The sequence below is a fragment of the Uloborus diversus genome, chromosome 10 (genome assembly GCF_026930045.1).
Source record: "Uloborus diversus isolate 005 chromosome 10, Udiv.v.3.1, whole genome shotgun sequence".
Taxonomy (NCBI): Eukaryota; Metazoa; Arthropoda; class Arachnida; order Araneae; family Uloboridae; genus Uloborus; species Uloborus diversus.
Window position 1 is genome coordinate 56,178,219 of NC_072740.1, and position 25,033 is coordinate 56,203,251.

The window sequence follows — 25,033 nt, forward strand, 5'->3', positions numbered from 1 at the left end:
AATAAGCACCCTGTTTTAGATCATTTTTTAAGTATATATTACTACTAGATGCGTTGCCCGGTCCACCTTGAAAATAAAAATTGTGTCAAGTGATGTATATTCAACAATCAGGCATAAAAAATAAATTAAAAAAAAAACATCATGATTTCCCTTCCAAACATTGACGACATATATTAAAATGCTTTTAAGAAATTAAATCCAGGAAGATGGATTTAAAATGCGTAACCATGGAAACACAAAATAAAATAAGTTTAAGAAATTAAAATGCGAAAGAAAATGGTTCACAATTTGAATGGAATCGAGATTTCTTAAACTTGATTTAAAAAGCTTGCAACTTTTTTTTCCGTTCGAGATAAAAGCCTATTTTTTCGACCTTAGTATTCACTCCCCACCACTTAGTAAAGAAGTTATGACTAAGCTAGTGTCATACAAGTTTTCGAGTTGTGATAACGTAGGTGGTTCTCAAATCGAGTTATTAATTGGTGCGGATTATTTTTACCAAATCTGTTATGGACCGGTTGAAAAGTTAACAAAATCACTCTTTCTGTGTGATAGTTTGTTGGGGTACTCGCTTTGCGGTTTTGTAGAAGATGGGTCAATGAAAGGGGAAAGAAAATCTGTTTGTAGTTTCTCAGTCGTAAGTAGCAAGCTAAGCCCTGATAATGAGATCGAAAGCTTAAGATTTTTGTGGGAATTGGAATCACTCGGGATTATGCAATCTAGGGAAAATGTTTCAGAAGTAGAAAAGGCAATAATTGATAAATTGGAATCTAACTTAAAGTTTGTAAATAACAGATACGAAACTTCTTTATTATGGAAGGAAGATAAGTCTAAAGTTGCGAATAATTTCAGAATTGCAAGAAATCGCTTTGACGATTTAAGTAGAAAACTTGAAAAGGACATTAATTTATTTGAAAGTTATAAAGCTATTGTTTTGGAACAGAAACGTAATAGGGTTATAGAACCACGTTCTGATTCAAAAATCGAAAATAGTTATTTTATGCCTCATAGACCAATACTAAGAGAGGATAAGGTAACCTCTAAAGTTAGAATGGTGTTTGATGCTTCTTCAAAGGAGAAACATTTAAATTCTTTGAATGATTGTTTATTCCCCGGACCTAATCTTAATCCAAACGTTCTTGATATAATACTGTAACGGATTCGGTGCGACTTCCACTTTCTTGAAATGAAAACACAGTTCTTGATAAAAACACAGGAAATTTATTTACACTATGTACAGGAAAGATCGTCAACAACTGCTAAATTATTCATCAGCAATTAAGCAATTATCACACAACACCGTGAACTCAACGTTTACACACGTATTTACTTCCAAATACGAAAACAACACAGCGAAATGCCTCGCTATAAACAGAGCAAAATGCCCTCAGCTCGAAATATCAATCCAAACTAACTGTTTATCCATCGCTAACGGCTTTTATACACCGAAAAGAATTTTCCACAACATTCTTACCTCTTCGCGAAATGCGTAGACCGTTATCAACGAAAAGAAAGAAAATAGGGGTCGTATACTTTAGCCGAATGAAAAAGGGGTTGTATATTCATTACGGGAAACTATTTACAGGTTACGTTCCTACAATAATTACTATTTACAGGATTTGTAACATTGCCCCCTTCCTAAGGACTGCACGTCCCGGGCAGTACAATCCCCAGAAAGGGTGCCAAACTTCTATCACAAGTTTACAAATATACACATTAATTAATAACTAACAGATCCAGAAAACACAATAATAACAAGAAATATTACTAAACATTAAAAGCAAAAATTATCTACAACTTTTATGTTATCAACCATGGTTGTTTACGTAATACTCATGAACTATGGCCATAGTATGGGGCTAACCGATCATAATGTACAACCCTAGGTTTTGCATTAGGTGATTTTTGGATCCTCACTACGACGTCATTTAGTCGGTTAAGGACTTTGTAGGGTCCATCCCAATGCGACTGCAATTTGGGTGACAGACCTTTCCGTCGGATGGGATTCCATAACCAAACCTTGTCGCCTTCGTTGAATTCATGTCCAGTAGACCTTGTGTCGTATCTGGTCTTCATCTTCTCCGCCGCGATGTTGATTCGCTCTCGTGCGAAGTTATGAACGTCTTCCAATCGGTCCTGGAGATCCTGGATGTACTCCTCAGGCGATGCAGGCGCATCCGGAGGACGACCGAAGACGAGATCACAAGGTAGCCGAAGCTCTCGTCCGAAGAGCATCTGAGATGGGGTAAATCCAGTTGTCTCGTGGACAGCACTGCGGTAGGCCAGCAGGAACAAAGGTAGCTTCTTGTCCCAATCCTGTTGATTTCTGGATACCATAAGCGAGAGATTATTCAGGATTGTGCGGTTAAATCTCTCCACCATGCCGTCCGATTGTGGGTGTAGTGGTGTTGTCCTAGTTTTCTCAATTCCGAAAATTTGACATAGGCCCTTAAACACAGCAGAGATGAAATTCCTCCCTTGATCGGAATGAATCTGCAAAGGTGTTCCGTATCTCGAGATCCAATGTTGGACTAGAGTCTCTGCTACGGTAGTAGCCTCTTGATCTGGAATGGGATATGCTTCCGGCCATTTGGTGAAGTAGTCGATGGAAACGAGAATGTATTTGTTCCCATCAGCAGTTCTTGGTAGAGGACCCAGGATGTCGATCCCAATTCGTTCGAAAGGAGCTCCAACGTTGTACAGATGTAGCTTCCCTCTGCTTCTTTTCTTCGGTCCTTTACGAGCAGCACAGGCGTCACAAGAATGGCACCACTTCTCCACGTCATCCTTTGCCTTGCTCCAGAAGAAGCGTTCCCGAACTTTATTGAGGGTTTTCAAGACACCAAAATGTCCTCCAGTCGCACTACTATGTATTTCTTTCAGAACATCTGAAATCCTTGATCGGGGAAGTAGTAACTGCCACCTAGATGTTTTGCCGTCGTCAGATTCCCATTTTCGGTGTAGCACGCCGTTCCGTAAATGGAGCGAGTTCCATAAAGCCCAGTATCTTTTTGTTGCAGGACTGAAGATGGAAACGTCCTGCCAGCTAGGGCGTCGACTGTCACTTTCCATGAACTCTAAAATTGGTTTTATGTCGGGGTCTTCAAGTTGATCTTTTCGAACTTGGTCATCACTCCATGGATCAGGTTCTGATAATGTTGGAGTCACTGTCACCTGATAGGCGGTAGGGCTAGTCGTTCCATACTGTTTCTCGATTCGGGAACAATAGTGGCAGTTCTCAGGACAGGGTCTCCTTGATAAAGCGTCAGCATTCCCGTGAGATAACCCTTTTCGATGCTTGATCTCCATGTCATATTCCTGGAGCCGCTGTATCCATCTGGCTATCTGGCCTTCTGGATTCTTGAAGTTCAGAAGCCAAGTTAACGAGGCATGATCTGTCCGAAGCAGAAATTTTCGGCCGTAGAGGTAATGATGGAAGTGTTCTACAGCTTTCACTATGGCCAGTAACTCCTTTCTGGTGACGCAGTAATTTCGCTCCGACTTTGATAAGCATTTGCTCCAGTAAGCGATGACATGTTCATTTCCGTCAATTTCTTGGGATAAAACAGCTCCAATTCCCTCGTTGCTCGCATCAGTGTCCAGGATGAAGGATTTTTCAGGCTGAGGATAGGCGAGGATAGGCGTTGATGTTAAAGCCTCCTTCAGTCGTAGAAATGCATCTTCGCATTCTTTGGACCATTCAAACTTTTGCTTGCTCTCCGTCAGCTTATGCAAAGGTCGTGCAATGTTGGAAAAACCCTTCACAAACTTCCTGTAGTACGTGCAGAGCCCCAGGAAACTTCGCAGCTGATGGATGTTTTCGGGACGACTCCAACTCTTGACCGCGGATACCTTTTCCGGATCGGTTTGTACACCCTCAGAAGAGATGATATGACCAAGGTAGTTCACTTCCCGGCGGAACAAATTACATTTGGACGGGCTTAACTTCAGATTGGCTTCCTTAAGCTTTTGCAGCACCTTCCTAAGATTTTCCAGATGTTCTTCGAAACTGCGTCCCACGATGATGATATCGTCTAAATAGACCAGACAGGATTCGTAGGAAAGTCCTCTTAACACTGTCTCCATAAGACGCTCGAACGTAGCTGGTGCATTGCAGAGGCCGAAGGGCATCACTTTAAACTGCCACAAGCCTTGTCCAGTTGTAAACGCTGTCTTCTCTCGGTCGTCAGGGTGTATTTCAACCTGCCAGTAGCCGCTCTTCAAGTCCAGGGTCGAAAACCACTTGTGTCCGGAAAGAGTGTCCAAGGTATCGTCTATCCGTGGAAGAGGGTAACTGTCTTTCTTGGTGATTTCATTCAGTCGTCGGTAATCGACACAAAATCTGGTGGAGCCATCTTTCTTTCGGACCAAGACGATGGGAGAGGCCCAGGGACTGGATGAGGGTTCGATTACATCATTCTCCTTCATCTCTTTCAGGAGGGTCTCAACCTCTTCCTTCTTGGCGAACGGTAGTCGTCTTGGATGCTGTTTAATAGGTGGGTGTTCTCCAGTGTAGATCCTATGCTGCGTTAAATTCGTACGGCCAACATCCTCCGATGTAGATGAAAACAGATTCTTAAAGTCATCCACCAATTGTTCCGCAGCAGTTCTTTGATCTTTCGATAAGGGTGCACTCCCAATTAACCTCGATGTCAAGGACTCAGAAGACACAGTCTCGGGGGAATTGATTCTTCTAATGATGCAGTTTACTGGAGTACAAGTTGCTAACACTTCACCTTTCCGAATATTCCTTGGCCTTTCACTCACGTTGGCGACTCTTACAGGAATTACATCCTTAGAAAGGTCCACAAGCGTAGATGCTACCAGAACTCCTTTTAGGCTATTGCTTAAGTTGGGGGATTCAATGAGTCCAAATCGAAAACTATTGCTTTCTTCAATGGAGCCGGGTATTAATGATTCTGACCTTGAGGGAATTGACAAATCTGTTTGGGCTATTATTTGATGAGCGGATTTGACATCACTTTCTGCAGGGAAAACGGCTATGTCTTCTCTCATCGAGTGCAGCTCATTAGTCTTGAAGTCGAGAGTGAAGTCATATTTCTTCAAAAAGTCCAATCCGAGAATGAAGGGGTCCGTGATATTAGCGACGAATGCCGTATGATGGTAGGTGGCATTCCCAAACACTATTTCCAAGTCCACTTTACCGTCAATCTCAATTTTGTCACCTGTCACAGTCTGGAGACTTACGCGTGGCGATGTCCACAGCAGTTTCAATCCAAATTCACGAGCCACATCTGTCCTAATGATTGTCACATTGGCTCCAGTGTCAACAATCAGTCTGCAGGGGTTCCCATTTACATGTGCGTAAATGAAAAGTCCATCACTGCCACTACTAGAAGAGGAAATCTGCAGAGCTTTAGTGGTGTTGATTTCCTTCCCTCGCGTAATTTGGCGAGCCGGACAACTCCTTCGCAGGTGTCCTTCACTACCGCATTTCCAGCGCTTCTGCTCTTGTTTCTTTTGGGCTGTTATGCTGCTCAAATGTCTTGTCAAGTCACCGAGTTGTCTCTCAAGTTCAGCGAGGTGGGACGACCTGGAATCAGACTCATCAGCTTCCTGAGTCCGGATTAGATGGCGATCCACACGGGTTGCTTCTTGGGCGGCCTCGTATCTCATCGCATACATCAAAGCGGATTTCAAGTCGTTTACATTCGCCATCCGGAGGGCCTTCTGGATCTCAGGATTCCGAACTCCGTCGATGAAGTAGTTGAGTGCCAGGTTGTCCCGAACATCCGCAGGACAGTCGCAAAAAGCAAGATGAGACAGTCTCTCGACGTCCGCCGCTAGCTCTTGCAGGGTTTCCCCGGTTTTCTGGAAACGGGACTTCAACTGGAGTCGGCTGAACTCTTTCTGGCATTTCTCACCGAAGCGAAGCTCCAACGCAGATGTGAGGGCGGCGAAATCCAGGCGCTGGCTGTCCGGAAGGGTCTGAAGAATGTCCGCTGCGTCACCTCTCAGGGATGCTGCAAGATGGCAGGCCTTGGTAGCAGAGTCCCATCCGTTCGCTTCCGCCACTATCATGAACTGAGTTTTGTAAACCAGCCACGAAGTTTTCCCATCAAATGTGGCAAGTTTAATGGACGGTCGAGCAACCGATGTGGGAGCGCCAAACTGTACAGAGCTGCTTTCCGCGATCGCCAATCTCCTTTCCATGTTTTTAATTTTCTCATCCACATGATTTTCAACTGTTGCGATACGGTTTTCTACTGTTTCAAATTTTTCATCAAAAGCATCAACTCGATGCTCTATCTCATTAAATTTGTTTTCCATCACAGTCTTTACCGAAGTAAGGTCGTTTTTAATTTCCTCTTGGTTAGAAGCTAAATCATTTTTCAGTACCATTAAATCACTTTTCAATTGTTCTTGATTAGCCGCAATGTCATTTTTTAATTGTTCTTGATTTGCAGTAAAACTTGCAGTCAAATCACTTTTTAATTGTTCTTGATTAGCCGCCATATCATTTTTTAATTGTTCTTGATTAGCCGCCATATCATTTTTTAATTGCTCTTGATTAGCCGCCAAACTTTCAGCCAAGTCACTTTTCGCAGCATTAATTGCTTCCAGAAGTTGTTTTAATTGGTCATCCATTGCGCGAGTAATCACCATAAAAACAAAGTCTATAAATTCAAACAGTCTTTATGAAAAAATGTCCAAAGTCACACTTACTCCAAGAAAGTCCAGAAGAAGCCCCACGTTGGGCGCCAATTGTAACGGATTCGGTGCGACTTCCACTTTCTTGAAATGAAAACACAGTTCTTGATAAAAACACAGGAAATTTATTTACACTATGTACAGGAAAGATCGTCAACAACTGCTAAATTATTCATCAGCAATTAAGCAATTATCACACAACACCGTGAACTCAACGTTTACACACGTATTTACTTCCAAATACGAAAACAACACAGCGAAATGCCTCGCTATAAACAGAGCAAAATGCCCTCAGCTCGAAATATCAATCCAAACTAACTGTTTATCCATCGCTAACGGCTTTTATACACCGAAAAGAATTTTCCACAACATTCTTACCTCTTCGCGAAATGCGTAGACCGTTATCAACGAAAAGAAAGAAAATAGGGGTCGTATACTTTAGCCGAATGAAAAAGGGGTTGTATATTCATTACGGGAAACTATTTACAGGTTACGTTCCTACAATAATTACTATTTACAGGATTTGTAACAATACTTAGTTTTAGGAAACATAATGTTGCATTTTGCGCCGATTTAGAAAAAGCTTTTTTGCAAATTGGAATTGCGGAAGAGGACAGGAATTACCTGAAATTTATATGGTTTAGTAACGAAAGGGGTGAATTAAAATTTATGAGATTTTCGAGGGCGGCTTTTGTGGTAAGCTGTTCCCCCTTTATTTTGGCTTCTACGATCAAGCATCATATTAAAAAATATGAAAATCATCCCCAAGTAGTTAATATTTTGGATTCATCCATTTATGTAGATGATTTGATATCTGGTGCGAAATCTGATAAAGAAGTGTATTACATATCATCGACAGCTTCAGATATTTTTAAAGAAGCTGGAATGAATTTGCGGAAATTTAATACTAATTCCGTAAAACTTCGAAAATTGTGGGAAGAAAAGGGAATGTGTGAAACAGCTGAACTTCGTAATGATACCTTAAAGATCTTGGGTTTACTATGGAATACCAATTCTGATAGCTTGCATTTTGACGTTCCAGACTTTCGCGAGGATTGTAAAATCAATCCTTCAAAACGCGTTGTTTTGAAAACTGTTCTAAAGATATTTGATCCTCTTGGAATTCTTTTACCATTTACTGTTAGGATGAAAAGTTTGTTGCAAGAAACTTGGCAGCGAGGTATAGGATGGAACGAAAACTTACCTAATGATCTAAAATACGAAGGGAAAGTTGGTGTTCAGAAATTGATCATTTACCCAAGTTTGAGATACCTCGTAAATATTTTCCGGGGGGTTTAGAAAATTTTGATACCATAGAACTTCACATTTTTTCTGATGCAAGTCCTAAGGCTTATGGTGCTGTTGCATATTTTCGATGTGCCAAAATTGATAATGAAATTCGGACCAGTCTTGTTTGGGCAAAATGTAGGGTTTCCCCTATAAAACGTTTGACAATCCCTCGCCTCGAACTTATGGGTGCGATAATAGCTGCTAGGATGTGCAAATATTTAAAAACTGTTTTTAGTTCTCATGTTTTAGATGTCCATATTTGGTCAGATTGCATTGTCGCGCTACATTGGATAAAGGGTTCACCGATAAACTGGGAGCCATTTGTGGCAAATAGGGTAGAAGAAATACAGTCTTTGACTAACCTCAGAATTTGGAATTTTATTCCAGGGAAAGCCAATCCTGGAGATTTGTTGACCAGAGGGGAAAGTTTAACTAGTCTTGTAGATAATACATTATGGTTTGAAGGTCCAGATTGGTTATCAATGCCTAAAGAAAGGTGGCCGAAGCATGACATTCTTCCCAGCAATAATGATTATTTGATTGAAAAGAGGTCCAAATTAAATTCTATTCAGCTTTCCTGCAATGTTAAATTACTTACAGAACCATTGCTGGATTTAGGAAAATTTAGTAAACTTAATCGTGTATACAACATCACCGCTTGGATTTTCAGATTCCTTAATAACATTAATAAGAAAAAGACTAAGCTGTCAGGTGAGCTTACTACTGCAGAAATTACAAAATCGGAAAAATATTGGTTAAAGTTAACTCAACAAACTGTGTTCACTCTTCAGATTGAAGACCTAAAACGGGAAGAACCTATCAATAAAAATTCTCCTTTATACAATTTAAACCCTAAATTGGATGAAGATTTATTATATTTATCGGGAAGACTTCGCTTATCTGATCTGCCTCTAAGGGAAAAAAATCCTTGGATACTCCCGGGCGGGGAACAATTCACCAAACTGCTAATTCTTCAGGCCTATGAAAAAGTTTATCATTATGGAGTAGCCACAACCTTGGCGCATCTTCGAGAAACATATTACATCATCAAAGGAAGGAAATATGTTAAATCTGTGCTGAAATCTTGCATTATTTGCAAAAGATTTAAAGTTAGACCTGGCAAAGAAGAAATTGCTCCTTTACCGAAGGATAGGATAATTGAATCAACCCCATTTGAGACCTGTGCTGTTGATTTCGCCGGCCCTATTTTTATCAAAACTAAATCGGGCCCGGAAAAAGCTTACATTGTGCTCTTCACCTGTGGAGTTACTAGAGCTGTTCATCTGGAAGTAGCATCTGACCTCAGCACTGAAACCTTCATCTTAGCTTTCAAAAGATTTGTTTCACGTACAATTATGTACTGATTAAAAAAAAATAATTATAAAAACAAGCAAGAATTCGTTTTATATATTATTCATTTCTGCTGCAGGCATATTATTTGTAACAAGATATTAATTTTTTACCGAAATTAACTTAATTAGCTATCAGACGTGGGTAGAAATAGTTTTGGGGAGGATCATGAAAAGGTCAAAAATGTAACCTCCCCCATATAATGTTTTGTTAAACAGTTTTTGTGAGGTTCCTTTAAAATGTTTTAAAAGAAGTCTTGAAGCCGATTAATCTACTTTAAAGTACGTAATTTTTTATAATAATGCTCTGTATTACTTTGAAAGATCGTAATTAAAACGAGAGGGTGTTAAAACAGAAAAATCAAATTTTTCCACCAAAGAAGTATTAATGAAGAAATTGTGACATTTTGTGCCTTTGAATTCGAAATTTGTGAGCTTTATGTATTTTTTTGCACTGACTTCTGACAGAAATATTGCCGTCATAACAAAATCTAAGGGACTTTATTGAAATATATGTTTTATGTGTGTGTGTTTTTCATTTTTTAGTTTTTACTTATATGTTCTGAAGAAGTAAGTTAAAATTTTATAATGTAGTTAAGTTATTTTCATCTCTTCGGGAGGGAAACGGTCCTACCCCCCCCCCCTCAAATCCACTACAGTTAATAATAATGGTATAAATGCTTCAGAAATATTTTACTGAGTAATGCTGTATACATCTTTTTTTCTAGCTCTAAAATGAAAAGTAAATATAAACACATTTTAGTTACTGTATTAATTGTTAATAAACATTATTGGTAATACTTAAAATTTTGTAGTCAGAACCTAAAACTATAAGCTTTAAAATGAGGGGTAAGTTATGAAATTTGATAAAGGAATAAGGAATATTTTGCGTGGTTACAGAAATAAAGGCTAGAGAAATAATATATGAGATTATGTATAAAATACATGTGTGAGGGGGCCCCAACACTTCTAATGCCTATGGGCCCCGAAATCCTTAATCCGGCCCTAGAGCGGAGGGATTGGAAAGTTTCATGTATCAAATATGGTTGTTAATTTCCAAGGTTTGTCGTACTCAAAAACATATTAGCGTTCATCTATATGTCGCCAAACAAATTAACGTCCCTCGCAATTTTAGCTATTGAAAAATTGCGAGGATCAACATTGAATTTACGACGAAGACAATCAAACAGTTTGCTAGTGCCAATCAAACCAAAGGAAGATATCTCTGTAACATAGAATGTATGGAAAGGGGGATCTTCTAAATTTAATATTTTATGAAATTAAGCACATAATAATTTTTTCCCTTAATTTCCTCTAACTTACTCATTTTTTTTTTTTTTTTTTGAAAATTTCTATTAAGAACTTTTTCTGTCAGTTCATTATTATTGACATTGATTACGTTTCTGCAAAAATGTTGTACATTTGTTAGTTTTCTTTATGTTCATTTTATTTTATTTTTTATTATTATTATTATTAAGCTTGAATTATTTTATTGTTTAAACTTTTTAAAAATTATTATTGTTAAGCTTGAATTATTTTTATTGTTTAAATTTTTTTCTATTATTGTTTATGTTATTATTTTACTTTTAATTGTTTTTTGTTTTTTTTAAAATTTTGTGCCTAATTAGGCACAAGATTAAAAAAAACATTTTATATTAAATAAATATTCATGTATGGCACATTAAATTTATAACTAACTCGAATTTTTTGGTGTGCATGAGGGAGTGGCGTGCCAGGAAACATTCGCACCTGACACCGTCAGCTTCGAACGGCCCTGGTCCCCCCCCCCCCCCCTGACGTAAAAACCTAAGTGTATATTCCAAGAAAATTGTAATATTTTTTAAAATTTAGTTGAACAGCAAGACACTAGATGGCAGCATGAATCATGCCAGGGAGGAGCAGGCGGACTTTGTTTTTCCCTTTTACGTACTAAAAAATAAAAAAATGACGACGGGAATGGAATAATGAAAAACAAATTTATAGCATGATCATACTTGTTAAAATTCAAGAAACGAGTGATAGAGCAGTGAATTGCATACAATTTGTTGTAAGTAAGTAAATGTCAACTGTTTTGTTGTTACATATTGCGTGTAAAATTAGTTCCTTTCAGTTGCGCACTCAGGATTTTTTCCAGGGAGGGGCTAGAATTTTTTAAGGAACTCTGATACGTGAATAGAGAGGCAAAATTCAGTTTTTTCAACCATTCCCAGATTTATGTAGATTTTGTTTTTTAAATTTGCGTTCCAGTAAAGTTTTATTACAGAGTTTTTTTTTAGTTACAGTCACCTCTCGATAACTTGAAGTCCCAAGGGACCGACTTAAACGTTCGAGTTATTGGAAGTTCGAGTTATGAAAAGTATACCCAACAGTCTCAAGAATTTGGGACCCAATAAAAACTTCGAGATAAAGGAAAATTCGTGTCATAAGCTTCGAGTTATCGAGATCCGACTGTATACCAACTTTACAAAATTTCAGGGAAGAATAAAATTGTGCTCCTGTTCTCAGTACCTCTCTCTATCTATCGAACCACAAAATCAGTTTAAATTTGTAAATCATAAAAGACGCACGCCAACTTAATTTTGCTCAAATTAAGAAAACACACCGCAGCCGTACTATTTTAAGAAGAGTAATTTCCAAATATTTTGCAAACTTCCCAAAATTGATGGCCAAAAGACACAATTTTAGGCCTTCTCTTTGGTCTGGTCAAAGAGGTTATGGCCATTTCTGAATTTCATCTGATCTATGGGAATGGCTTAAGCCCCTTAGCCCCCTCCGTGGGTGCGCCACTGGTTCCTTTCGAGTTTACAGGTTCGCGGGTAGTAGGTAGACCACTTCATTTTAAATGTCTTTCACTGGGATCAAATTGCATTCAGTTGCTGACTTGAACAATAGGCATTCAATGCTAAACAATTCATAGCTTGATCGTATAATTTAGTCAATAATTTAATAAATTAGAAAAATCTGAAACTGGTTGGTTTGTTTATTTGATTTTTATGCACAAGAGCCCTCTTGAGGGCTATACTGCGCCAAACGATTTTTTAGTATATACTCTTTATTTTTCATTCAAGAAACAAGTCGAAAAAGTAAAAGTAAGCATATTTTGAAGTAAAAAGTATAAAACTTCAAGTACTAGTATTAAAAAGGGACAGTCAATACAAACATATAACTGAAACTGACCTAATGATTTTTTCTTCTTTAAGGAGCCTAAAAAAATAAATACTGAAAAAAAAAAAACTTATTTTTAATCACAGCCATTGATGACATGTTACCCTAAAATTATACAAAAGTTCAAGACATGCTAGGATAAAAACTCAAATTTAATGTCATTTTCAGAATCAGGACATTTTTAGAATTAAGAAAAGGTTTTTAAAAGTTGGACGATCCCCTGGTTGGACCCTCATCTGGGCACCCTAATGAAGCTTCTGAAAAAGAAATCAACTTTCAGATTGCTGATTATTGACACATCAAAAATAGGAGTCAAACCTTCTTTAAGACTGTTTTATATAGTAAGCCAACTGACTTGACAACTTTTTGGATGATAACGTCTGTTTTAAGACAAAGCTATAAGTATAATTTAACATTTTTAATACTTCAAGCATTTTCTGAGATGGGAAACTTTCTATTTTTAGTGTGAAAGATATTTTACAGTTTAATTCACATAATTTTTTCAAAGTCTCTTTTGTTTGTATCATACTTTGGTTTGTATCATACTCTTCATCTCGTACTTTGATCAAAATTAAGATCATGATGTTCTTAGAGACTAATAGTCTGTTGACTAGTTTGCAGTATGGTTTCAGGAAAGGTAAATCCTGTACTACTAATTTATTGCATTTCTACGACAAGGTTACCTCAGCTTTAGATAACAAAAAATGTGTGGATGTTGTTTATATTGATTTTAAAAAAGCTTTTGACAAGGTACCGCATGTTGCTCTTCTCAGCAAGTTAGCTGACATAGGAATAGGAGGAAAAACTTTACTTTGGGTGAGAAATTGGCTTACTGGTAGGAAGCAAAGAGTAGTTGTGAGAGGAATTAATCATTCTAATTGGAGTGATGTTTTAAGTGGGGTTCCTCAGGGATCAGTTTTAGGGCCTCTTTTGTTTATTATATTTATGAATGACATCAATGAAAATATTTCTGGAAGCATGAATTGTTTTGCTGACGATGTAAAAGTTATGGGGATTGTCGAAAATGAAGAACAAGTAAAACAGCTGCAAGAGGATTTAGATCATATTACTAAGTGGGCAGATAAATGGGGTATGGCAGTTAATGTAGGGAAATGTCAAGTGCTACACTTAGGTCATGGAAATAAGCGTATGAGATATCATTTACAGGGTTCAGTCATAAATCAGGCAGAAAATGTTATGGATCTGGGTGTCTTTATAAATCAGGACTTCAAGTTTAGTCAACAGTGCAGTATTGCTAGTAACAAAGCCAACAAAATGCTTGAGTTCATCAAGAGATCTATTTCAAACAAATCTAAGAAGGTTCTTCTGCCTTTATATAGGAGTTTAGTAAGACCTCATTTGGAGTATGCTGTTCAGTTTTGGTCGCCTTATCTGAAGAAAGATATTTTCGTATTGGAAAGGGTTCAAAGAAGGGTAACTAAATTAGTAAGGGGACTCTCAGATTTAGATTATGATCCCAGACTTAATAGGCTTAACATGTATAGCCTGGAGCAAAGGAGAGTCAGAGGGGACATGATTCAGTTATTTAAATTTATCAAAATGAAAGATGTAAATGGATTAAATTTTTGCGGGGAAAGCAGGACAAGGGGTCATTATTTTAAGCTATTTAAATCTCAGGCTAACTTGGAAATCAGGAAAAACTACTACTTTAGCAGGGTCGTGGGCACTTGGAATAGCTTACCGGAAGAGGCGGTAATGAGCAAGGGAGTGGATAGCTTTAAGAGGGCTATTGATCTTCATTGGGGACTAATTAATTGACTAGGACCAGCCTAGCTGGGCCCAGAGCCTGTTGCTGGTCGTCACATTTGTATTTGTATTTATATATTAATTTTTGTGTTAAAGTGCTTTCTGTTTTGAAGAAAAAGGTAACGAAATGTTCAAAATCTAATTTATTCACTTTACATTCATATTTGTGGAGAACTTAATGTTTTTTGCGGTCGAGAATCTTGCAAGGTTACAACATTTTAGCTCATGCTCAATTATTTTTAGGAAACTAAGTGTTTTTAAAAAGGATAAATAAATTTATAACTGATAAGGAACTGTGCATAAGTGCTGTCACTTTTTTCCCCCAATATTTTTAACCGCCTCTCCCCTTTTTCACAAAGTGTCACGCTTCATATGTCACCCTTGTGGCATTTCAAGGGCACCCATATAGGGGGGGCTTGAGCCCCCCCCCCCCCTTTAAAATTAGAACTTCCTTGTTTTTAGTTCTTTCTTCATTGCAAAAATGTAAAAACATTTCTTCTCCAGCCATTAATGAATAAGTGATTAAAAATGTCAAATTTTAATGGCTAATCTGTCCAGAAATCGGTTTCAATGGTGAAAATATCCTGCTAAACCATGGTTAAAATATCTGAGCCCTTTACAATTTTGCATATGGGCGTCCATGTGGCATTTCACTCTTTTTCACTGGAATATTCTCATTAAAAATGCACAATGTCACACTTCTTGCCTCCCTCCCACTTATCCAAAAGATAAAATGTAAAACTGTCTGAGAACTCAAATTTTTCCTAAAAATTTTTTGCAAAAAAGAGGACCTCCTGAGTTTTATATTGTAGCCAACAGCAGTAATATAAAGTTATATGCAAGTATACAGCCACTACCATGAGATTAGCGTGGTTGCTAATATATCACCATTATTAAATATGGCAGCTTCATGGATGTAACAAGTTACTAGGGCTGGGCGATGTAGGAATTTCTACATTGTGATCAGTAGCAGCTCGTGCCTTAAAAAAATGAGGGAGCCAGATCATTGGTGCCCTCGCACGCCCCCCCCCCCCCCCGACTTTTAACACAGGCTTTTAAACACGGGACGAGCTACAAAATAATTAATATAATTAGTAAATCACGAAAGATATTAATAACATTCAAGCTATGTAAAATAAACAACATTCAGGCTGGGTAACGGATTCTTTGGTAACGATCTCGGCGAATCCTTCAGTAAATATTGAGGTTCAATGCCTTGGTGTAGAGAGAAAAACATACACACAGAGATAATCCATGGCAGCGTATAAACCGCACCTCATTAATCTTACTTTTTTAACAGATAATCCACGGATGATACGCAGTAAAATACTGTACAATCCATTTTTTTAATTTCAAGCACATACACAAAAAAAGGGTAAGAAATTAAAAATTATAAATTATTGTCTGAAAAAAATGAGAGGGCCCAGGCCCCCTCTGGCCCCTCCCAAGAGCCGCTGCTGATCGTGATGCATCACCAACCTTACATTGTGATGTAGAAAAGCATCAGAATGTAAGTTTTTTTTCAGCACCAGAAAGAAACCCATTATATTATTATAAAGTGATATTATATTATAAAGCGGTGCTAAAAGCGCAAGTTAGTGAAAAATATAGACGAAAAGTTTTGAGATTACAATGAACCTGTTTTTTCATTGCAAAAATAAAAGTAAATGGATGCAAAGTCATGTGTTCCATTCAGAAGCTCACATATTCTTGCATCAAAAAAAGGTTCCTTGTAATCGGTAGCGGGAGAGGCGAGCCAGATCTGGTGACACTCAAAGAGGATTTCGTAGTTTATAAAAAATTTAAATACTTTAATTCTGAAAATTTCCGCTAATATATTTTAAATTATATTTATTCTAACAAATTTAATAAAAATAGAGGGCCTAAAATGCAGGGGGAGAGGGAGGTTACATTTATCATCTAGGATAGGTTTTGCATAAAATGGATTCACAGTTTATATTTTGTCTTCCAATTTTTTGTGATGCTACAAAAAAAAAAACTGAGTTGTTTTTGAAAATTGTATAAATTTCACATTTACGTAAAATCTTTATGAAGTTTTTTTGAGGGGGCGGTCGGTGACACTACGAGTTACTGACCCGTGTGACATCTGTGCTAGGAATTCTACTTCTTGTAACACCAAAATACATGGCAGCATTTTTTGTTGCTATTTTACTTTCTAAATTTTGTCTTTTTTCTGGCAAGTGACTATATGATAAACTTACTAGTTAATCAACATATCTTCCGTAAAAATCTTACATGTTTTGAGAGAAATGAAGGTCTAATTCTTTGCACCTTCATTGTTAAACCAGATTTGATTGACACACAGCTAAGAAACATAATAATGAAAAAAGTAGAGATTAAAACGGCAGCAACGTACGACCTGGACGTAACTGATATCGGAGCAGTATCGATGCATCTAACTAAAATTCTTAACCAGTTTAACGATGTAGGATGCACGGCAGTTTTCGGTGATGCATCGCCCAGCAATACAAATAACTGCTATATAATCACAACAAAGTCAAGGCGGATAACAGTTAAAAAACTGGGAAAATAAGTAAATTTTGAAAAAACTGTAAGCTTTGAAAATTTTAAGCAGTTAGCGTTCACATGGTCATCTATGTGTCTGCTCGTGTCACAAACTCTCAATTTCACAAACCTTGTTCCTATCTCAATGCGTGGCATCATTTGTGGGCATCGCCTAAGTTTCAGAACTGGGCTACAAGTGTTGGTTAAATAGTTTGAGGTTTTGACCGATGTTTGAGGTTGCGTAAGACTAAAGTTTTCAATTACTAAGATTGGACTAGAGAAATTCGTGAAGTGTCATAAGAAGGGAATTTGGGAAATGTTGGTGAGAATCGGGCCACCTTACCCAGAATTTGAACCCCCTCTAAAATACAAAAACTTTCTCATGCCATCGAAGATCTATGCGCTCTTACAAATTTTTCTGATTGTGAACTTGGTAAAGAATCCTTGTTTCTAACTGTGAATACTGTTTTGGAGATCTAAAAATGGTTCCCTGGTCAATGGTAATTATCTATTTTGACTATGCTAGTACAGTAGACGCCGCTTAGTGTGATCACGGTTAATGTTATCATTCGCTTAATGTTATCAGAATCACAAAGTCCCGGAACACTTGTATGTTAACACACGTTAAAGTCTGATATTGTAATCAGCGTCTTCGTTTATTGTTATCACTTTTTCATGAGCTTTCAATTTTTTCCTCATTTTTGTTCCTCAATTAACAGAAATACATAGGCAAATCCTGACGAGACTAACTTTCTGTGTAGCATTTTGTGGTTTTCAATAGCAGTTCGAAATTTTTCTAGGAATGAAGCTACAGAAAGTTCGCCCCCAGGGACCACAGACTCCCCCTAAGAAAACTCTTTTGTACCTAAAAAAATTCAGTCGCTGGACATGTTGCAGACATTGATGTAGGACCTCCATTGTTGCCATTACTTTGTAAACTATTAAAGAATTGTGTCGAGATTAAAAATGAAGTGAAGTTAAATTAAAATTTAAACAACAAGCAAAACCATGCTGGAAAAGATAGAAAAGCTGAATTTACTTTGAAACTGGTTTACGAATGCCAGGGAAAACGGTCATATTTTACTTCACCTATTACTATGTGATTAAAAATTGCATAATTTAGCTTTATTTTTTTAATAATTCAGATATTTCCATTCTGTTAATTTAATAATTTTAAACTGCATTCAGTTGAGTCATTGTGATTTTAATTTGTGGTTCACAAAATAAATGCACCTTAATTGGAAAAAAAATATTATTTTGTGTCTGCTGTATTCTTTTCGGTTATTGTTATCAGTCGGTTACTGTTATCAAATTGTATTTGTCCCAAAGTGATCACATTAAGTGGCACGTACTGTAGTTATAAATGTGATATTTTGTTTAAAAGTCAGTGTGAATGAAATTTACTTTGCAGATCTTATTCAGTGATCTTGGTATTAATTATTTAATAAATTTCAGCTGTAAAGAGACAACATTGAGAATGCCTGTAATGTTGGTGACAAACATTTCTTCAAGTTCTCGTATGGATCTTCCACCCAAAAATGTTTGAAACCTGATGTTCTTGGTTAAGTACCAACTGCTATAAAGATTTTGACAGAAATTCAGAAAATGTAAGTTTTTTCCACATACAAACTCTATTCTTGTTATATGTGTGAAACACAAAGGATAACAATTATGTAGTGACAATAAATCATGAAACACAGTGAAGCACCGTTTATGCGTTTCTCTTTTATATGTTTCTATCAAATATATGTTTTTTATTGTTAGTCCCTGCAGAGTCTAAATATACATTAACGTGTACCTATTAGTGTATGTTTTTTCATTAAAAATTACACTTTCTTTATACAGTCCTTTCAAAATCATATTTAAATGGTGCTTCACTCAATTATCTTTCTTTCTTCATGAGGCCTCAAAAATTAACGTCTCATTAATACATGATTGAGACACTAGAATTGCAACATCAATGTCGATGTTTTCAAAACATTCATGTTTTTACCTTATGTTCCTGTTATGCATTTTTCAAAAGACATGGCGCCATGGCATTTTTTAAAAATATGATACACCCTGCCCTCTTTATAAGTGAAAAAATGCACCCTGCCTTGCAGGTCGGAAAATCTTCTCAGAATGTGATTTACTTTTAGTTTCATTAAGTTTGAAAATATTTCCTTATTACTGTAACTAGTTTGTATTAATCGGTGCTTGTCTTGTTATCAATTTTTGTCCTACTATGATACCAAGATGTTGCGAAATTATTCTTATTAAATTATATTCATGATTTGACGTTCAGTATTTTCAATATATTCGTCAGGTACGTATTCTTTTGTATTGCTTAGATTAGTGTAGAGTATTCAAAAATGTACATTATGCATTGATGATCAATGCTTTAAAACATCGATGTTTTTTGGTCGATGTATCAATACCATCGATGTTTTGATTTCTAACATCGATGTTTTGCCATCGATTTCGCACCTCTAATCCAAACCCTTGCTCATTACCGCCTCTTCTGGTAAGCTGTTCCAAGTGCCCACGACCCTACTAAAGTAGTAGTTTTTCCTGATTTCCAAGTTAGCCTGAGATTTAAATAGCTTAAAACAATGACCCCTCGTCCTGCTTTCCATGAGAAAATTTAATCCATTAACATCTTTCATTTTGATAAATTTAAATAACTGAACTCCTTTGTGACTCTCCTTTGCTCCAGGCTATACATATTAAGCCTATTAAGTCTGGTATCATAATCAAAATCTGAAAGTCCTCTTACTAGTCTAGTTACCCTTCTTTGAACCCTTTCCAATACAGAAATATCTTTCAACAGATAAGGCGACCAAAACTGATTTGCATACTCAAAATGAAGTCTACTAAACTCCTATATAAAGGCAGAAAAATCTTCTTAAATTTGTTAGAAATAGATCTATTGATAAACCCAAGCATTTTGTTGGCTTTGTTACTTGCAATGCTGCACTGTCAACTAAAGAAGTCCTGATTTATTAAGATACCCAGATCCATAACATTTTCTGCCTGACTAATGACTGAACCCTGTAAACGATAACTTGTATGCTTATTTCCATGACCTAAGTGTAGCACTTGACATTTCCCTACGTTAACTGCCATACCCCATTTAGCCGCCCACTAAGTAATATGATCTAAATCCTCTTCAAGCTGTTTTACTTGTTCTTTCGACGATCCTCATAACTTTTACATCATCAGCAAAACAATTCATGCTTCCAGAAATATTATCATTGATGTCATTCATAAAGATAATAAACAAAAAAGACCCTAAAACTAATCTTTCAGGAACCACGCTTAAAACATCACTCCATCGCATATTGACAAGAAATTCATCATCCATTATTTGTAAATATACAGGCGAACCAAATGACCAGTTAATTTTCTACTGCGGACAAAGCCATGTGGGTAACGCTAGTAATAATAACATGAAGTTCCGTCTATAACTAAACGAGCCTACTTTCCTGTATACCCATACTACTTTCTAGTAACTGATCAATATTCTCAAAAATAGCTGAAGTCGCAAATTGTTTCAAACATAATTTTTTAATATTTTAAGCTGATTTTTAGGAATAAAATATGCCTTACTCATCTAAAAAATTAGATGCTTAAAAAAATAAATAAATAAATAAATAAACAAATAAAATACCAGCACCTTTTAAACAAAGCAGCTAATACACTTTTTCCATTAAAAAAAATTCTTTAACCGCTTTCAAAACCAAAAATTAAGTAAAATTAATAAGCTTATTAAAATAAATACATCGTATAAAAAAAATATTGTTTCTTTTTCCCCTGATGCCAAAAATAATCTTTAAATGAATTAATGCACTTACCAAAATAAATAAAAACAATAATATGTTAACTTAAAGAAACAATCTTCATTATCAAAAAAAAAAAGTCCGCGCATATCTTTACATCTTTATGTAGAAACATAAATGACTTCGAATTTATCCGCCGAAAACCGAATACGTAAATTAAAACTTTAGAGTGAAAATAAAAACAAGTCATATTAACAATAATTATTTCACAGTCAAAACCATAGCTGCAGAGTAGGAGTCGGAGTCAATCTCATTTTGGGATAAAGGAGTCGGAGTCGAATATCCAAGAGTCGTAGTCAGTCATTTTTCCTCTGTGTATAAATTTTAGTCAAAGCTACGAAGTCAGAGTCAAAGTTGGGGAGTCGGAGTCCGACTAATTGTCATGCACAGGAGTCGGAGTCAGGTGTCCCTAAATTCTCGGAGTTTGGCGTCAAGATCTATTTCCAACAAAATTTTTGAAGTAAATCCGCCTTCAAGTACGGAATCTACATGACTTTCAGTTTCCCTGTAGATGCTAATGTTAAAAGATTTGAACTGTTCAAAATTGAATGAAAAATTGTTCAAATCCAAAAGATATTTTATATACAAGTTTTTCATCAAAAGCTTTTTCCTACATATTTTGTGTGAAGCCAATTCGCCTCACAGTTCAGAATTGCCTTGAACTTCCCATAGGCGCTAATGTTAAGTTTTTTTGAATTGTTCAAAATTGAACAAAAAAAAATTCAAATCAAAAAGTGAAATATACGAATAAGGTGTCCTCGCCGAGATGTTTTGAACAAAAAAAAAATTGTTTGAATCGGGACTGTTCACTCAAAAGTTATTTGAGGGGACTGACAGACAGATAGACCGACAGACATTTTCTCCCATCTCAATACCTTCCTTTCCAATTTTTAATTTTTCGATATTTATTTAATTATTTTTTTCATTTTTGAATTTTTTATGTGTTTTGTAATATTTTCAAGATGCATTAAGGCTTTTTTCGTGCTTTTTTCTTCTTTCTCTGACTTTCACTGGGAAAGTAGCAAACAAAATCACATATTATCTGAACATTATAACGTATTTTATAAATCTTAAAATATTATTTAATAATTAGAGAACTTATCTTAATTTTAAAAGTAAGTTGAATGGATTCATCTATTGTATGAAATATATTATGTTTATAAATGTTAAGTAATTAATATGTACAAATTTTTGAACATTAAAAAAAATCTTATTTAAATAAAAAAAAATCCCATTTAAATTTTAAAAAATCCAATTTTTTTATTTAAAAAAAAAAATATAAAAAAGTCATGAACCCTGGAAAGTAGGCTAAGAAGTTTGTACTGTTTTTTTTTAAATGTAAGGGTAAGGAAGGCTCTTCCCAGGAAAAAATCTTAAACTGATGTCTCAAATACGCAAATTAAAGCCATCTTTAGCAATCTTAGAGCAAAGGGTTCTCTCCCACCAATTTTACAATGTTTAAATCATTTTTTAAATGTCTTAAAAAGTTATTTCAGACTTCTCTTTTGTTGACTTAAGGAGGAACGAAAGTGTTCAGAGGTTCTCTCAGTATTTTTTTTTTTTTTTTTTGAACTGATGAAATCCTGAGAATTCAGTCTTTGAAGACTTTAGAAAATGATCTCCGGATTTTTTTTTTTTTTTTTTTCAAAATAAAAAAAACGCAGTTTTACGCTATCTAGGGGGATTCTCTTCCTGATTTTTTTCCCCTCAAACTGGAGTCTTGATAACTTAAATTTAGGTCATCTTTAAATTTAAAGGAAGGAGAAAGTGCTCTCTAGGATTTTCTCCACGAAAATTTTCAAAATTTAAGCCTTAAAACTAAAATTTGAAACAATATTTTGTAATGTTAATGTTTGGGTAATCTCACCCAGAATGTTTTGAAATGAAAATCTTAGCATTTAGGATATCTTAAATGATGGAAAAAGTGCTGTGGCAGTTGCCTCCCCTTGACCCCCCCCCCCCCCCGAATTACCGCCACAGTTTTGCTAGTGTTGTGAATTTCCTTTCATAACTCTACCAACTGATATGAAAGGCAGTTCTGATGTTCTAGAGTAATTAGCAATTTTTTTAAGTAAAATATTTTTTAAATGAACATTTTGAAAAAAAAATATTATCAAATACTCATTAATTTAACCTCATATCTATACCTCAGGGATGAGATTTTTCCGGCTTTTGCCGGAATTCCGGCCTTTTCTGTTGGTTTTTAAAACCTTTCCTCCTTTTTTTGCCTCTTTCAAGCCTTATTTTTCTCAAAAATCGGAAAAAAATACGTTTTTTTTTTAAATATTTTCGACCCCCCGATTTCTTATTCTTTCTATTTTTTCCCTCAAATCTTCATCCTCCAAGATATCTGCCGAAAACGTATGTTTTGGAATCATGTGAACGATGTCAAACACGTGCTGCACCGAAAGTTGCATGCCTCGTTTGAGATTTCAATCTTTTTGCATCCTGCTAGTATTTCAATTACTTTTAATGTTGAGTGATTTTTTACTATATGCTACCTTATATCTGCTTATTTTATTTATCATTTCAATAATATTTTTATTTCTTAAATTTATTTTAGAAAAAGAGCAAAAGTCAAATCAAAAAATGTGGCTAGCACCCACTCTCGAATTTTATTGAAACTTGGCATGGTTGGTTTTTTTTTTTTTTTTTTTGTGTATTTAAGAAAGTGTAAAAAGTATTTATGGTGAATCTCAAATGGTTTAGGCTTTAATGTGTTAAAAGTTTTGAGATTTCATGATTAAATGAGGCAGCTGCAAGTTGTTCTTTTAATTCCGAAATCGTATTAGGAAATTTTTAAAAACAAATTTTGGGTTTCAATGCAAGGAAAAAAATAACCAATCGTTTATATACATATATATTTATGTATTTTCAATTCTTACTGTGAAAAGCATGTTCTACCACTTAAAAAATTTTAGATTTTTCTCTCTGTTGTAAATTTTTACTTTACAAACAGACCTAATTTTAAAATTTATGTTCTCACTCGTTTGACACTATAAACTCAAATGTTTTTAGTGAAAAAATGTATTTTTCTCTAAAAAATGTGAAAAGTTGATACTATTGTGTGATGCAGCCAAGATTGACCTCTGGCTCCCGCAACCCTTTGTTCAAGGACTCAGGGGTTAGAAATTGTTGCCTCTTTTTCAAAATTTAGATTTATTTAGGAATAAACACTCTTGCAAGAAATGGTACAATGCAGCAAATTGTACAAAATTATTACTTATACTTAATTACATACATATTACCTTTAAAACTGGTAAATTAGCAATTTTTCGTTAAATTTTTGAATATCATGGCTTCCAGGTTCTATTTTGGGTACGATTTTGGATATAATCATTTTCACAAAATTATTTTGGATATCATCCCTTTTCAATTTTTTTTTTTTTTTTTTGGATTTCCTCCTTTTTGCTCTCCAACCACTCACATCCCTGATCTACAAGGCTAATTAATGGACTTTCTCATTTAGGCTACGATTCCAGGCTTAGAATGCTAAAAATATAGTCTTGAGCAAAGAAGAGATCGAGGGGACATGATTCAGTTGTTTAAATTTATTAAAATGAAAGACGTTACGGGGCTAAAGTTTAGCACTGAAAACAGGACAAGGGGTCATTATTTTAAACTATTTAAATTTTAGGCTAACATGGATATTAGGAAAAATTATTATTTTATCAGGGTAGTGGAACCTTGGAACAATTTACCGGAAGAGGTGGTAATGAGCAAGGGAGTGGATAGTTTTAAGAGGGCCATTGATCTTCACTGGGAATTGTTAATTGACTAGGACCAGTCTAACTTGGCCCAGAGCCTGTTGCTGGTCGTCACATTTGTATTTGTATATTTATGCATTACAAATATTGCAGTAATTACGAATTGATTAGATTCCACCCCTTTAGCTTTAGCATACTTTTGGACAGCTAAAGATAGTTTCCGACACTTTTGGACGGTAAAAACCACCTGTCCAAAACCCAACCCTGTTTTTAATACTAATTTACAACAAGACTCATAATGACTAAGATTAAACTGGCAGCGCATTTTGTCCAATACAATGGTTCACGCATTATCTACAAGCATGTAAATTTCGTCCACAAGCACACTTAAGTATTTAAAAGCAAATGTACAGCAATATGGAAAATTTCAGTGTGCCCGCTAGTGTTTTAAATCATAAGCAGAATATGGGGGGGGGGGGAAGGCACTTTATCTTTTGCTCTTGAATTATTAAGAATTATAACAAAAATAGTGTTTACCATATCCTTTAAAATTAGCTTAATTTATTCCATCTTATTATTCTTCTCAGAGGCATAGCAATTAGATAATTAAATTGGTGTATGGGGGAGGGGTGCAATCGGAAATACAATCCTTATGCAAAGCAATTCTGGGCATTGAAGGTCTGGAGCCTACGGCAAAGGTTAGCTCCAAACAGCAACATTTTTTGTAAACTTCCGCTAT

At 35.8% G+C, this 25,033-nt stretch overlaps 1 long non-coding RNA gene across 1 annotated transcript in view; it reads left to right on the forward strand.

The window, feature by feature from the left end:
• Window positions 1-11,243: 11,243 nt before the first annotated feature.
• LOC129231416 (uncharacterized) overlaps window positions 11,244-25,033 on the forward strand; it is a 29,036-nt gene continuing 15,246 nt past the window's right edge. Inside the window, exons 1-2 of the long non-coding RNA XR_008581253.1 lie at window positions 11,244-11,362; window positions 18,225-18,376. This is a non-coding gene — a long non-coding RNA (uncharacterized LOC129231416). The remainder of the gene's footprint in view (window positions 11,363-18,224; window positions 18,377-25,033) is intronic.